Genomic DNA, 16,493 nt, shown 5'->3' with positions numbered 1-16,493 from the left:
TTCGTGTCTGAGACAGAACTGGTTCATGGAATCGTATCGACCGGACTATCAACAGCTGACGGACATTTCGTGCTCGTCTCCCCTCTGGACGCTCCGGCCGTGAAGGTCATTATCTCGAACGCTCCTCCTTTCCTGAAGAATCAGACGCTGATCTCCGAACTATCTCGTTATGGTTCTGTGGTTTCTCAGATCACCATTTAACCTTTACATAGCCAGGACGATCGGACGAAGCATGTGATGTATTTTCGGAGACAAGCTTATGTGGTACTTCCTCCCTCGAACGCTGAAAGAACCTTGAACATCGTTTTAAAACTCAAAATTGATAATCATGATTACCAAGTCTACGTAACCACTGACACCCTGAAATGTTTCGAATGTGGTAATTTCGGACACTTGAAACGATCTTGCTCAAAGGCGACTTTGTCGAGGTTTGTCGATGAAACAAACCTCGTCAATAAAGATTCTTCTTCTTCTTCTTCTTCCTCGACTGTGAAGGAAGCGAATTCCGTGTCCGCTAATAAGGCCCAGTCCTCTCAGGCCTCCAAGTCCGATAGTCCAAACAGCAAAACGAATGTTTGTGATGGTTTCACCGTGGTTTCATCAAGGAAGCGAAAGACTTGACCTAATGGTCGTTTAACCCAGAATAAGGGAGCATTTACAAACGAGGAATCTGTCGGTAATATTCCCGCAGTTGTGACTGACATCACGCGACAAGGCCTACCCGGAATGGGCCGGGAATGGACCCGGAATGGGCCCGGAATGGGCCCGGAATGGACCCGGACCCCGGTACCTACGACCAACAAGTTTACCCTACTTGCCGGTGAGGACATCGACGTCTCCCTTACAGAGACCACTTTACCTGTTATCGCCATAAATGAAACTGTTTCACTCGTTAAAAACTCTCCCATTGGAAAGTCCATTGACGGTGATACACAGACCACTAGTGATGAACCTGCTGTCACCTTGGTAAATGTTAACCCGAAATCCTTGTCAGCAGGAAATGGTGAAACAAATGTTAACCCTGTTACTGCTCCCAGTCCATCACGTGGTGAAGCTGGAAACGCAGGAAATGTTAAAATGGATGTTTTACGAGACCCCCCCCCCCCAAAGTACTGTATTCCTCCACGCCATTGGAGGTCGATAACACCGTTACGGTTGAGGGAAGCGAGATCTCTACATCCACTGATGGTGTTTCCGTTTCATCAAATCCACCGGTTATTTCCGTTACTTCACCAGGAGATGTTCCCACAATGGAAGAGCACATAGACGTGGTAACCAGTACAGATCCGTGTATCAATACTGACGACAGTATCGATATGCAGGACGGTACAAGCTTGTGTGACTCGGAAACTAAAACCGACTCTGACGAATCTGACCTGGAGGAAGCAAACAGGAACAGTCAGGTGGAAACGGTGGAGAAGCTGACCAGTCAAGGTCCTACCCCCCCCCCCCCTGAACAAATAAGACTCTTCTTACAAAATACATCCAGGAAACGCAATATAAACCTGACGGAATACTTTCCCGATCTACCGTCCTTCCTCGAGTGTGCTCAGGCTATCGTACGTAAGCCTGACTTATTCAGTTTCCACCAGACACACTGTCACCGCTTAAAAAAATTGATTGCCAAGGTGAAAAGGGATCCTAATCAATTATCCCACTTCTGATCTTATTCTTCGAAGCTATTATTTTCCTCATGGCCAGTTTCAAGATTGGAACGATAAATGTCAATGGTGGTGGGAGTCCGCTCCGCAAGATCCAGATTAAACAGTTTGTAGAGGTCAACGGTCTTGACATAGCTTTGTGACAAGAGACCCATGCCGTCTGATCTGTTCAGGCTCGGTGGCGACTACTTATGGACAAGGAATGCTTCTTCAGTAACAACTCCTCGTCGAAGGCAGGCATCATGTTTGTCTTAGGGAAACATTTCTATCTGTCCTGCCTTAAATTTATGAGTATTATTGATGGACACCTTGCCTCCGTGACCTTCTCCATCAACCAGGTCAAGTTCACAATTCTCAATGTGTACGCCCCAAGCAAAAATGACGAGCGGATCTACTTTTTCGCCTGACTGAGAAAATTCCTGCAAACACTGGATTTGCAGACTTGTCTAATTATTGGTGGCGATTTCAACTGTACTGTTAATGCCTCATGTGACCGAAAGGGGCCGGAACCCCAACCATGTACTGCAAAACCTTTTGCAAACATTGTTGCGAAATATAAACTCCATGATATTTGGCGCGTGCAGCACCCTCTGATCGGTCTTGCACATGGTGTCGTCGTTTAAACAACCACATCTTACTTGCGAGGCTTGATCACATCTATGTAAATTCTCATTTATTACATGGAGTTTATAAATCCGATATCGTGCCTTCTGGTTTCTCTGACCATTCCCTAGCTCGAGTCTTTATTCAACTCTCTAAACCATGTCCAGGGAGCTCTTATTGGAAATTCAATAACAGTTTACTAGAAAACCTCAACTTCATTCAGACCTTTGAATCCTTCTGGACGGCTCTCCTAGAACAGAAGTTAAGCTGTTCCGTTAACCTGTTGATATGGTTGGATTTAGTAAAAACCCAAATTAAAGGGTTCTGTCAACAGTATCACTTTTTCTCAACAAGTGCTGACCATGAAGTAAAGAAAATATTACAGTTAGAGATTTTACATCTCCAACGGGTCATCGGACAAAATAATAGGAACATAATAAAAAAAATAATAGGACAGCAGCAAGTCAGTAGGTACACCCTCATCCATTCAGGAGAGTCACAGCGCAACTATGGGGTAACCCTACTACTGGCAAATAATATGAGCTGCTCATTGATGTCATAGCTCCCTGTCTCAGGCCGTCTACCTATGGCTCACCAAAAGCATCGACATAGTGCCCTTTCTCTGATTGTGGCATATGACCCTACCGAGTTCTCTGCGAGTTCAGAGAAAGACACATTCTCTGAGCAATTGGAGTCTCTTGTGTCATCGATCTCCACTCAACCAACTTTTGATTCTTGACAACCTGATTGCATCCTCTGGCACTGATCGTACAGGGTTCGAAAGTGTTATCGGGAACTATGGTTCAGGCTGTATGAATGACAACTCTTTTCATGTGATCACCCTCTGCTCCTCTCATAACCTATCTGTTATGGGTTCTTGGTTCAGAAGGAGAGATACGCACACAGATTCACCTGGATCTCTCATTATGCTTACACCCATAAAGAACTGGATCACATTTCATCTTGAGATCATTCAATTTTCAAATCATATCATGTTTTCAGATGCGCGGAAGCTCTGGCAAACACTGACCACAAACTAGTTGTGGCTGAGATACGTTTACATTCTGTATACCATTATCAAGCAAGACCTGGGCAACATTTGAATGTGGAAGCTTTGGAAGAACCGATTTGATGTTTTGGGCGAACTCTCAGATGATGTTGAGAAATCTTGGCCTCTTATCTGTGACGCTATCCTCTCCACAGCATCCAAGACAGTTGGATTCAGTGGGCAACAGAAACAGCCCTGGTTGTCGGCTGATACCCTGGCCATTATTGATATGAAGAGACAAGCACGACTTCAAGGAAACATCCCAGAAACAAGGTGCCTTGATCGACATCAAGGCCGCATTTGACTCGGATAACCGAACGTCCCTATGGAAGGTGCTGAGAGGCAATGGAGTTCCAGCATCACTTCTCAACCTGATCCGGAACCTCCATGAACATACAACAGCCCGCGTCAGAGTGGACACCGACTTATCATCACCTTTCCCCACGTCTTTTGGAGTTCGTCAGGGTTGTGTCTTTGTTCCCTCCCTCTTCTGCTGAGCCATGGAGTGGATAATGTCAAGGTGTACAAATCAGGTTGGAATCAATGTCGGAAGAGAAATAATCACCGATCCACTCTTTGCAGATGATGCTGCCCGATTTGTGAGAGACCCTGTTTACTGGCCGGATGTTTTCAACCGCTTTGAATGGGTTGCTAAAAGCCTCGGCCTTAAGCCCTCATGGAAAAAACCTAAAGTACAGAATGTTGCCATTGGTCCTTCTCCCCTGCCAGAACCTATCTCTGGTGTAGTTGCGGAGTCAGTGGACTATTTCACCTACCCGGGCTTCAACGTTCATTCATCTGGATACTGTCGCCCTGGCTCTGTCATGGGGCAACGAGACACTATCTGGAAACAGCACCGGCTTAGTTTATCATCAAAGCTCCGTATTTACAGAACATGCGTCCTACCTGTTCTCCTTTCAGGTTGTTGAGACATGGACTCTTTTGAAAAGGACCAAGACACTTTACAAGCTTTCCACATGTGATGTCAATGTCACATCCATGGGGTACGATGGTATGACGAGTTTCAAACAGGACTACTTGTGAGATCACTTGATTAGGCCCACTCACATTCGATATTGCAAGGAGATGCTATTGTCTGTTTTGGACATATCTGCCTGCCGTTTAAATGAGCATGTAGCGGCTCGTATTTCCTTAGAATTTTCCATGGCCACCGACCCCATCCAACCTGGCTCGATCCTCGAGGACAACCGAGTCTTTGTTGGTTACACCATTGTGCCAACGAGTTTGGCCTTGGCCCACGTGAATTTTAGCAGAAGGCGGAAGACCGACAGTTATGGGGGTCACTTTGTCCCCGAGTTGGGCATGCGTATTAGTAGTAGTCGTAGTCGTAGTAAATGTAACACGATTATTTAAGAAAGGATACAGAGAATAATTGGTGAACTATGGACTTCAGGTCCATAGTGGACGTTTGACTTCAGGTCAGGTCAGGTATGGGAGCATGCACCAGAGCAGCGCGTCGCTGCGTACACTTTCTGCTGGTACTCCAGGGGCCTTCGTCTGGCCATCCTCCAGGCAGATGCCTAGCCCATCCCCATCTCTTTGAGATGCCGATCAACCTGCTGCAACCACGAGGCACATGGTCATTCCATTGGCCTCCTCCACTCACGAGACTCCCTCGCTGAGAGAATCTGGTGAGCAGGATCAGTGTCAGGAAAACGAGCCACATGTCCATAAAGCCACAAATGACGCTCACGGACTATGCAGATAACAAATCTCATTTGAGTCTCTCTCAGCAACCGCTCGTTGGACACAAAGTCCGATCAGCGATAGCCAAGGATTCTCCGAAGAGACCTGGCACCAAAGGAATTAAGTCTCCATCTCACATCCACATCCATAGACCATAGTTTGACTTCAGTTGTGGGGAAGGGGTTGGAGACATTAATGACCAGATGAGGAACCATTTAAATAAATACAATCTAATTAAAGGTAGTCGGTATTAGTTTACCAAAGGAAGTTACTGTCGAACAAATCTTTTAGAGTTCTATGAAGCAGTGTCTGATTGAATGGATTAGGGAATGGCAGTGGACACAGTATTTCTAGACTTTAAGAACGCATTTGATAAGGTACCACATCGGAAGTTGTTGGCCAAATGAGGACTTGTGGAGTGGCTGGGCAGGTAGATAATTGGCTTGCAAACTGACCCTATCGCGTAGCATGAATGAATCAGACTCCGAGTGAGCTGACCAGAGGGGTGCAAAGGTCGCTGCATGTATTTTAAGGTGATGGGGGAGGATGTCTGAGAGATCAAGCTATGGTGCATTGTTTGGATCAAGCTGTCAGGTTTCCTTGGCTATATTGTCAGGTCGGTCGACATTAGATCTGTGACTTGCTGCAGGTATCATGTAAAGCTGTACTAACCTGTTTCATGGTCGGGTTGTCAGCAACTAAACCATCTCCCCCACCAGGTTTCCTGGTGAGGAGGGTGTATGATATGGACACCCAGAAGGATTAAAAACAAAACCTGTCAAAGGGCGGAGGAGCTCCTTCTGAGCCAACGGCCATCCATATATTGTGTCCAACTGTCTGCGGACGTCCTTCTTCAGTTTGGATACAATTATTTCAGGAGGTTGGTGGGAGGATTTGCACTCCGGTCACCGTAAAACCCTTCAATCCGCAAAAAAACAAAAATGCAAGGAAAACTGAAAACTCACTCCGTGGGAGTACCTTCTGCGGTACTGCCCTTCGCGGGGCAGCTTACCGGATGACGGGATTGGGGCAAAGCCTTCGGGACCCCAATTCCTTTATGACAGGAGGAAAAGCATGGGGTAAACTTCCTGGGTCGGGTTGCGGTGGTGTGTGTCGGGGTGATGCTGAGGTGGTGAGGTGGTGCTGTCCACTTGATGGTGCTCTCCTCTGGTTAACCTGGGATAGTCCCTTCAGGAGGGAGCCTGGAATGTCCTATCCCTAAGAGAGAATGATCATCTGTCTGTGCTGTCATCTGAGATCCAGTGCTTGAACATCAGTATATTTTTTTTGTATACCTTGTCGAGGCTCCTGTGAGAGCTAACACACAATGCACAGCAAGGGGGCATGAGACGAGGGGTAGAAGTGGGAGGGACAAAATAGTGGGGAACAGACACATTAGGAGATCTGTGGAAGGGAGAGGGATGGGACGGGGAACATGAGGAATAGAAGATGGACATTACAGAGACTTTCAGGAAGGAAAGCAGGGAATTTGAAGGAGGTGGGCTTGGGGGATTATCGGGGGTAGAAAAGATCGAGGATTTGGATGGGGGATGATAAGAGGTGGTTGTGAACAGCTGTTTTGAAAGCCTGTAGGGAAGAATGGGAATGAATAGAGTGAGGGAGTTTATTCCAAAGGCAGGAAAAAAGAGGAATGAAAGAGTGAATGTGAGCAGTGATTCATGATTTTGGTCGTTTTACCAGAAGGGGGTTGTTGGCGGACCTTGAGCGCCCTGTGGAAATGTGGTGGGGACAAATCGCAGAGAGAGCAGGGGGGCGAGGCTGGAGAGGAGACTGTAGAAGACAGAAAGACCACCGACCAACCTGCGGTGAGAGAGTGAGAGGCCCAAAGACTCCGCCTCATTGCGGAAGATGCCGATGATCCGAAATGACCTGGTTTCTACAGCGTGAAGCCGAGAAGAGTGGAAGGCAGGAGCACCAGCTCAGAGGGGAGAGCAGTACTCCATCAGGCTCCGGACAAAAGCTTTGTAAGTGGTCAGGAGCTCAGGAGGGCCGAAGAAGGACTTTGCACGGAGGATTCCCAGTCGGAGACTAGCTTTGGAGGCGAGGTTTGAAATGTGGCTTTCCCAGGAAAGGTCATGGTAGATAGTGAGACCCAGAAGCTTCAAAGAAAGGACTTCTTCCAGACGATTGTTGAGAAAGTGGATGGGGGGGGGGGTTTCTAAATGGTCCTTACGAAGAGACATAGTGAGAGTGTGAGATTTGTCCGGATTGAAAGACATGTTCCATGTGTTGGACCAGTTTGTGATCTATCTTGATCTGCAGTGAGCGAAGAAGCTGCTGCTTGCCGGTCTGATGGATGACAGATGGTACGGAAGAGGGTGGAGTCATCAGCAAAGAGATATAGAGAATTTTCCAGAGAGTCGGAGAGATCATTGATGAAAACCGGAAAAAGAACAGGGCCCAGAACGCTGCCTTGAGGAACTCCAGCCTGGACAGGAAGAGGGGATGAAAGAACTCCATTTCGGGCCACACGTTGACTGCGACAGGAGAGGAAGTCTGCAAGCCATGAGTGGAGATGGCCTTGAATACCATGGGTCGAGAGTTTGGTGAGTAGGGCAGGGTGCCAGACTGTGTCAAAATACGTGATATGTCCAGGGATACGACTCGGATTTCCTGTCTAGCATTGAGGACCTCCATCCATTTTTGGGAGAGCAGAAGCAGCATATCCAGGGTCGAGTAACCTGGTCTGAAACTAAATTAATGATCGGAAATCAAGCCATTGGAGAAGAGGAAGGATTTAATGTCTGAAGAGATGATGGATTCCATAACCTTGCTGATGATTGGGAGAAGGCTGATTGATCTGAAGTTGCAGAGATCTGTTTTGCACCTTTTTATGCAGGGCAGCGATGTTTGCTGATTTCCAAGTGGATGGCAGATGACCTTGAGCAAATGAGAGGGTGAATAGAACAGAGAGAAGGTGAGCAAGAGCAGAGGAGCAGGCTTGGAGAACACGTGGGCTGATGCCGTCTGGACCGGTTGCAGAATCTGAGTCGAGGTTTGACAGCAAGCTCTCCACCTTGTCAGGAGAAAAGGACACAGAGTCCAGGGACAGTTGGGTGCTTCTGGGTAAGTTGGGTGCTTCTGGGTAAGTTGGGTGGATAAACTAATGAGTTTTGGACACAAGATTTAGCTGCAATCACCGAGTTTAGGCATTCAGCTTTTTCACGTGCAGTATCAGCAATGCGGCCATTTGAGGTAAGGGAGGGGATGGAGCGGGAACATACACCAGAAACAGATTTGATTAGACGCCACCAGGATTTTGAGGAGGGAGAGAGGTTTGAGAGTTCAGACTTAAGATGAGAAAGCTGTTGTTTTCTGACTCTCCTGAGGGTAGATACACACTTGTTCCGAGCTTTATGGAAGGAACTGAGATTGCCGTCAGTTGGGTTTGCTTTCCATGAGGCAAAGGCAAGTTGTTTCAGGACAGCTGCCTCGCCACAAGCTTCAGTAAACCAATTGCAGGAGGAAGGGTAGGACAACTGAAGATGAGAGGGGATAAATCTGTGCATGAGGGAGAGCAAGTTTCTTTGAAAGAATTCCCAGGATGAGTTGATGTTGGAGAAAGTAGCGATGGGAGACCAGTCTATAAGTTTGATGGCTGCTTGGAAGCCCTGCCAGTCGCTTGAGTGAAATGCCAGACTCGACGGCGGTGATGTGGTTCTCTGATAACAGCCAGAGAGATGTCCACTTTGACAAGGACGTGGTCAGAAGAACCGATTGGAGTGGAGGAAGAGCAGCAGATATTGTCAGGGAAATTTGTCAAAATCAGATCCAGAAGAGATGGAGTACCATTGGTTGAGATCCGGGTCCGGAAGTTGACAGATTGAGTCAGTCCCAATGACTCGCAGAAAGCTTTTGCTGAGGTGCCATGACAGGTGAGAGAGGTACCCACACCTAGCCAACTGGCATGATGACAATTGAAGTCGCCACATGAGAGGAAGAGAGAGTTTGAATGAGAAGATAGAAGTTGGTCCATGTTTTCGGATAGTCGGGTGTAGATGGAGTCATCACTGTTAGGTGGACGGTACAGTACACATATAAACATGAGGCGGGAGTGGAGGGGAAGCCGTAGCCAGAGGTATTCCTGGTGGTGTGGGGGAGTGAGGGCAGTGCATGGAGAGTGAGGAATAGAGTCTTTGATGAAGAGAGCAACTCCTCCACCAGGACGAGGCTCAGGTCTGTCATACCGAAGGAGGGAGTAACCAGGGAGAGATACTTGGGCGTCAGCACGTCTTGAGGGAGGAAAGTTTCTGTTAGGCAGATTATGTCTGGTTTGTCAGTGGCAACCTGCATGGAAAGATCTGAAAGGTTTGAGCGAAGGCCCCGGATATTTGAGGTCCACACTTTTAATGAAGAGGTAGGGAGGAGGCTTTGGGTGCAGGGGGTGGGGGGGAGGGGGAGGGTAGGACAAGGGACGAGGGGGGGACCTAGGATGATGTCTTAGGTTGGTAAAATGCAAAAAATCAAAATGGCCACCAAATTTACCCACTTTTCAGGTAAAATTTAATAATTATGGCTTACTAGGGCATGTAATATGTCATTTCTTATGTTTTCAGGGTCGCTGATATCGATAATCATACTTTTAAACTCGCACAGGTCAACCAGACAGCCCCAGGATGCATATTGCGATAAAATCAGCACAAAAATGTGAGCGTGACCATAATTTCAAAGAATCAAATTAAGATATCACAAATTTCCGTAAACTACTACTTTAATCATCACATCAACATCTCCTCAACATTCAAAGCACTTTTTTCAGCAATATATCGACATCGACAGAAACATTGTCCTCTGGTTTGACAGCATTTCTGATAGATGTTTTCAGTTCGTCTACACTGACCTTCTCAAACGTGAAAGTTTTTGTTCCGTCGGTACATTTCACTCTACGTTTCTGGCGTATATCGGGCGCCACTGTCAATCTAAGGTAGCCTATTTCCTTGAGTAGTTGTGATTCATTAAGTCTCTCAAGAGAGTCAAGGGAAATAGGAGTCACTGGATCTCCATGCTTCTTACACTCCTCAAGTACCAGTAGCACTTTGGACATTTTCTTCTTCTTTGCTTCTTGCTTCTTCAGAAGCGCAAGTTGTTGACGTGTTTTCACCTTACTCTTAGCAACCATCTCCAAATTAATGTTTGAGGCATCTTCCAAATACCTGTTGAGAGTTCTCCTACTTGGGAAAACGTAACTCAAATCTTTGATATATTTTCATCGTTTTTGTGTCGGTGTCTCGGCTGTGGAGCTCCCGCTTGGAATCGGAGATACTAGCTCTTCGTTTTCAGAATCTGATTCATCATCACCCTCTTCATTTTCTTCAGTACTCAACTCCCAGTTTTGATCAAATATCAAGTTAGCAGTCTGTACTATTATGCCGGCTAAATCTGCAGCACTCACTTTATAATCTGAGAAACATTGCACTGTACATCGCACTATTTTCTCATTGAGTTTATTGCTACTTTTGGGAAACGAGCACGATCACTGTGGAATTCATTGCCACTGTCCAGAGTATCAGGCATACCTGGTGATTTCTTACTACGGGTAGTGATGGGAGAAGATGAAGGAGTATGAAAGTTCAGATCAGTATCCATAGAAAAGTCCACATCTTGATTCTGCTCACCGCTGATCATGACTAACTGGTTATCGTCATCGTCATCAGTCAGAGACAATGATTCCTCATACTGTAACTTTCTACCCTCCATTTCTCGTTTTGTAGTAGATTCCAATTCTTCTTTTTTCTTTTCAGCTGAGAATTGGCGTGTATCTTGTCGGTGCTTCTGTTTTCGCCAGGAACTTGAAACGGTGGATAGACAAATTGCTTTATAGCTTCCAAAGCAGTTATCGCGGTAGAATTCGTCATCTTCTGGAGTCATTTTCACACCAAATTGCTTGTCTAATTTCACCTGATAGTCACTGTTCTTTGTTCTTACATCGTATGCATTTTTAATCATTCTCTCATTAAAACTCTGTACTTTACTAATCTACGCATCAGTTTTCTTGTATTTTGTATTGTTATCTTGTTTGCACAAATTTCTCAGAAGTTCATAGTCACTTTTGATTTTTTTGGACACCACGCTTTCGTGATCTGGGAATACATTCTTTTCCACCCAATCTTTACACAGTTCAGCTGCAACTATTTTGCTGCTGTCTGCTATTGTCACTTGTTTCTGTCCTTTCCTCGTTTTACATACATTTAGCATGCGACCAAGGATGTATCTTCCATCGGGTAATTGACTCAAATTCTTTATTCCAGGTTCCTCATGGTAAGTGATCCCATACAATGTGTTTTTTCACAGAGTCACTTCTTGTATTAAGTGTAGAAGTCTCGGCAGACATCACTGTTGATTATCTGTAATGACACGAAAAAACGTACAACATCAAAAACAAAGGATATAGTTGATTAATCAATTCAAAATTCGTTCTGAAATTGAAAGGTGGGTATTTTCCATCGAAAATACCCATGTTTAGCGATAAATCCATACAGCCATCATGTGTTACTGTTTTGACCTCATATTCGATATCAGCGACCCTGAAAACATAAGAAATGACATATCACATGCCCTAGTAAGCCATAATTATTAAATTTTACCTGAAAATGGGTAAATTTAGCAGCCATTTTAAAATTTTTGCATTTTACCAACCTAAGACATAATCCTATGTCAAAAAGTTCAATGGATTCATGATCAGCGTGAAATTTGGCCATAAAAAACACTCCTTTCAAAAAAAAGTATGGTTGTATGCCCAACCCTAATATATTATGTATGTATATATATATATATATATATATATATATATATATATATATATATATATATATATATATATATATATATATCTGTCGGAAGCCCCTTTATGTGAACTTTTTGAGAGCATTACTTGGTTCCTCCAAAGAACACAAGGGGAGTACAGCATGCACACGCGATTTCGTGAATGTGCCTTCTCTTCTATCACCTGGCATTTTCTACAAGCCATGGAAAGTCCCTTCATTTCTATCATTTGCCACATGTCACAAACCATATAAAGGGGCCTTTTCTCTGCCCCTGGTATTTTTTCTCAAAAATGTCCCTTCTTCTCTATAGTTTTCCACATGTCACAAACCATATAAAGGGGTCTTTTCTCTAGTTTTCCACATGGCACATACATAGAAAGGGGCTCTTTCTATGCCCCTGGCATTTTTTTCCAGGAATTGAATGGTTTCTCTTTATGACATATGGTATTTCATGTTTCAGCCTGTTCTCTTGTAGAATTAGAGCGCTTGAAAAATTTTTTTTTTCCAAAGTCCACTTTTACGGTGTCCCTAATTTTTGCTCTGTTCCTAATTATGTGGCTGCGGGTAACTTCAACATCCGAACAAGTGTCCCTCTATTCATATTCAAAATTTCACGCACTTTCATCCAACAGTTCATAAGTTATGAGCTCTCGTGTTTGACTGATTTGCTAACAGAGTCAAAATTCTTCAGTGTCCAACTTTTTGGGGTTCGCCCTGATGAGAAAAACAAAAACTTGTAAGAAAGCAAAAACTTTGGCACTTAGGTGGAATTTCTTTTGAAAGCCATTAATTAGACATATTGGCCGATGTATATTCCAAGTTTCAACTCGTTTCAATGTACAGCCTTTGAGATATTATGAGCGCCAGCACATTTTGGGCAGACGGACAGACACCAACGTGAATTTTGAGGGTTTTCGTTAAAAAACTCAAGAATGCAGAAACGGACGTGTCTGAAATTTGGAACATATTACCTCAACGTACAAAGGATTTACTTCTGAAAGTTGCATCCGATTTCATCCAGTAGAAGCCGAGAAACGAATTTTCCGTCCCTGTGTTGAAGTTGCATACAGAGAAACCGTTCGATATAAAGGGAGGGATGCTTCGTGCTTCCCTTGATTCCAGGCCTAGTTCGACTTAGCTATGAGGAGCGGCTGAAGGAGACAGGGCTTTACACACTAGAAAGGAGGATGGAGATGCTGAAGTTAATGAAGGGTGTAGATAAAATAAGAGTGATAACAGCTTTGCAATACATGTCCCTTACCGATGTGATATTTTCGAAGTCTAAAAAGGGCATAACTCTGTGAAAAATTTAAGAAATGCCCTGAAAATCGAACTTGTTCTGTAACTTATATCATAATATATCCATGTACCAAGTTTCAGTTGAATATGTTAAAGAGTATGGGGGAAAAGGATGAAAAACCACAGTACCAGGTATGGTTGACTCAACCTGTCGTCCTTCCGAGGTCGGCAAAGTGTGTACCGGCTTGCTGGGATGATTAAGCCATTCGAGTATCCTGTGTCAGAGTGGTGGCCTGTCCAGGATTGTGCCCAATATCCCAGGAGACTGCTTCGTCAGCACCGACACTCTATACAGAGCATGGTCCCAGTGGATGGATGTATGGGACGGACAGACGAATGGAGAGCAAACCTATAGTCCCCTCTGGTGAAACCAATAGGGGACGAATAAATGTGGAGGAATTATTCAGCAGAGTCGACAGTAATAGGACCATAGCCTGAGAGTAAAGAAGTGAAGAGTTTAGACGGAAGCAAGGCAGGGAACTTTTACTCAGAGAGTAGTTAATGCATGGAATGGTCTCCCTGGAAAGGTTGTGGCAGCAGAAACAGTAAATAAAATAAAATGACCGTTTTTACAGCCATTTTTCCCTGCTGTGCAGGGGTTTGGCTTTTTCTTGAGGCAATGTTTTATGGCCGGATGCCCTTCCTGACGCCAACCCTGGTCGCCTCTTACAACACACAGGGATATGGTACACCTATTCTAACCGGGGCATACACCGGGACCAGTACACTGGCACTCATTTCGCCGACCTCGGAAGGATGATAGGCTGAGTCAACCCCCTGGTGTTAATTCAGCAGCCAACGGGTCTTGAACTCAGGACCCTGGGATCCCAAGCCACCATCCTAACCACTAAGCCAACACCAGGCTTACAGCAGAAACAGTAGATAAGTTTAAATTAGAATTAGATAGGTACCTTTAAGTTATGGAGATAGAGGGGTATAGGGATGTTGGTTGGACTTTTAGGTAGCTTGAGTATTGATGGGTGATTGTGTGTGTGTGTGTGTGTGTGTGTGTGTGTGTGTGTGTGTGTGTGTGTGTGTGTGTGTGTGTGTGTGTGTGTGTGTGTGTGTGTGTGTGTGTGTGTGTGTGTGTGTGTGTGTGTGTGTTTGTGAGGGTCTCATCAAGGGGTGGTGGTTTAGGATGTATTCGTAGGGAGATCAATTATAAATTTACCCATCCAGGATTGTGGTTGAGGTTGTGTTTTTCACCCAAGAGCCACCTTTGCCCATTATCGCCCCTCCCCCCCAAAAAAGAAAGAAAACTACAGAAAAAAACACAATGTCCTCCCTCCCCCCCACCCATTGATGCTCATAATTGTGACAAAATGCTTTTCCTTGCTAAAGCCTCCCCAAGTGTAACCTCAACCTTCATTTTCGTTGCATCCCCAACTTTTCTCACCTGTGGAACTGTCTCCCACAGACCGTTGTCTGGAGATCTCTCCAGGATTCAAACTTGCCGTCCACCACCACATCATGGTCTTTCCCATTTCCACTCCTGCACCCCCTGAGTGGGGCCTGAGACCCTGTTCCCACTCTTCTCATGTAGGTCTCATCGTTTGTCCTTTGTCCCATTTTGTGTGTCCAACCATTGCCCTCTATAGTTCTGCTTTTCCACGAACCTCGATACCTGTATAAATATTAATATATTTATTGATCCCAAATTCTGCAGGTCTCATCTCGTCCCTCTCCTCTCTCTCGTGCATACGTAATAAATAGACACCTCCCAAGTAAATTGGACCAGAATGGTGGCTTGAAGGTTTTCACATCACTTCGTTTACATTGTTAAAGCGATTTTACGTTGTTCCTCCATCGGAATAATCAAAGGTCCACACCATGGTTCGGGTTATCATGACATAGTAAAACAAGCCCTTTCATTGGCTGCTGCTTTCCGAGCACCTGTAAACAAAATTCGCACGAGGACAGAGCTGTGGCTGTCGGTAGCAGCCCGGCACGTGACTTCCTCGTACCAGGCATGGTGTGGGTTTGCTTTTCCTGGAAAGAAAAACCCTGCGGGAAGCCTTTACGTGCTTCTGTGACGTCACTGTAAACAACGCGCTCTCTCCGACTGGATTAACACATTCGGGGCTTCCCGAGAGAGCTCACTTCGCCTCTTATTGGTCACTACAGGTGTGGTAGTGTGAAACAATGGGTCTGCAAGGATGTTCAGCGTGGAGGTGGGGGGTGGCCCGGGGAGCTGTGCCCAAATGGAGCTCCACCTTGGGTCTTTGTAGATCCGGTAAGTGCCCTCTTGTGATAACAATAGTTTTCATGAGATTTGTTAAGAGATTAAAGGTTGTCCAGTCCAGGTGTGTTCATTCCTGACACTGTATGAACACCTTCCTGTACGTTTATACCAACTGAAAGGTGTTCAGTACAGCAGGAGGTACGTCATGAACATTGTAAGTTATTTCATTCCTCTTGAACCCAAAGGTGCTTAAGAAGGTGACTGATGATGATGATGATGATGATGATGGGACTTGTGTTCATGGCGACTCGATATGGGTTACTTTGTGTGCAGAGGAAGTCGATCACATGAACAAGATCATTGATGGAATGATGGGCAAGGTGCTGTCCATTTTTACCCAAAAGGATATGATGGGGCACAATCTACACTTTTTGCCGAAGGCGCACGATCAAGGATGTAACGGCCATGGTGTATGTACACCTTTTGGGTCATGGATACGTCATAGGCAGACCCCCCCACCCAACCAAAGGTTATGATTATGACGTATTCGGACCAGACTCGGTGTGTAATGGTTAATGAGCATCTCCTCGAGTGTTGGAGGTTGGTGGTTCGAACCCGGACCGAGTACGACCCAGTACGCGCTGCGTCCTTGAAATAATTACCATTTAAACAAGGATGGAGCAATCAACCATAGGTTGACAACCATTGCGCAAGCTCAATGTGACTCATGGCCTCCTGCGTTGAAGTCCTTTAGTCAGGGAACATAATATATTATTACTCAAGCTAGCCGAAAGGATGTCTCCACTTTTACCCTCACGATGTGACAGGCATTGTGCGTTTTCCAAGATTCTTGCACACACAAACAGCATTATGACACGTCGACGTTGACTCTTCACGGAGGAGCCTGAATGAGCACAGCAGATCGGTGACACTATTGTGCACTTAATGATAAAAGCATCAAATTTGGAACAGAGTTGGGCCATATCGAAAGGAATATTTTTTTTTAGCTGTCGGGCCATCTCAGAAATGTCCTGCCGCAGCAGTGGCAACCATTTCCCAAAATGGCTGCCATTTCCATGCCCTTTCCACATCCGTCTCGGATTGGGACATCTCATCTCATGACAATTTTATGATTTATTGGAACCATTTCACATTTGTAAAGTCAGTAATTGTATTTTAAAACCAAGAAATGCTGTCTGGTGCACATC

At 45.2% G+C, this 16,493-nt stretch overlaps 1 long non-coding RNA gene across 5 annotated transcripts in view; it reads left to right on the top strand.

Annotated features, from left to right (window-relative positions):
- The window catches only part of LOC147027359 (uncharacterized), a 166,783-nt gene continuing 150,290 nt past the window's right edge, over positions 1-16,493 (top strand). For 3 of the 5 annotated variants that reach the window (XR_015057011.1, XR_015057009.1, XR_015057010.1), the window contains exon 1: positions 14,997-15,336. This is a non-coding gene — a long non-coding RNA (uncharacterized LOC147027359). Of the gene's footprint in view, positions 821-14,520; positions 14,643-14,996; positions 15,337-16,493 lie in introns of those variants that run through there. The other 2 variants (XR_015057008.1, XR_015057007.1) reach the window with 1 other exon arrangement.

The sequence above is a fragment of the Eptatretus burgeri genome, chromosome 4 (assembly GCF_056783735.1).
Source record: "Eptatretus burgeri isolate ZD-2024b chromosome 4, Ebu_testis_v1, whole genome shotgun sequence".
Taxonomy (NCBI): domain Eukaryota; kingdom Metazoa; phylum Chordata; class Myxini; order Myxiniformes; family Myxinidae; genus Eptatretus; species Eptatretus burgeri.
This window is presented reverse-complemented; position numbering and strand designations above follow the sequence as displayed.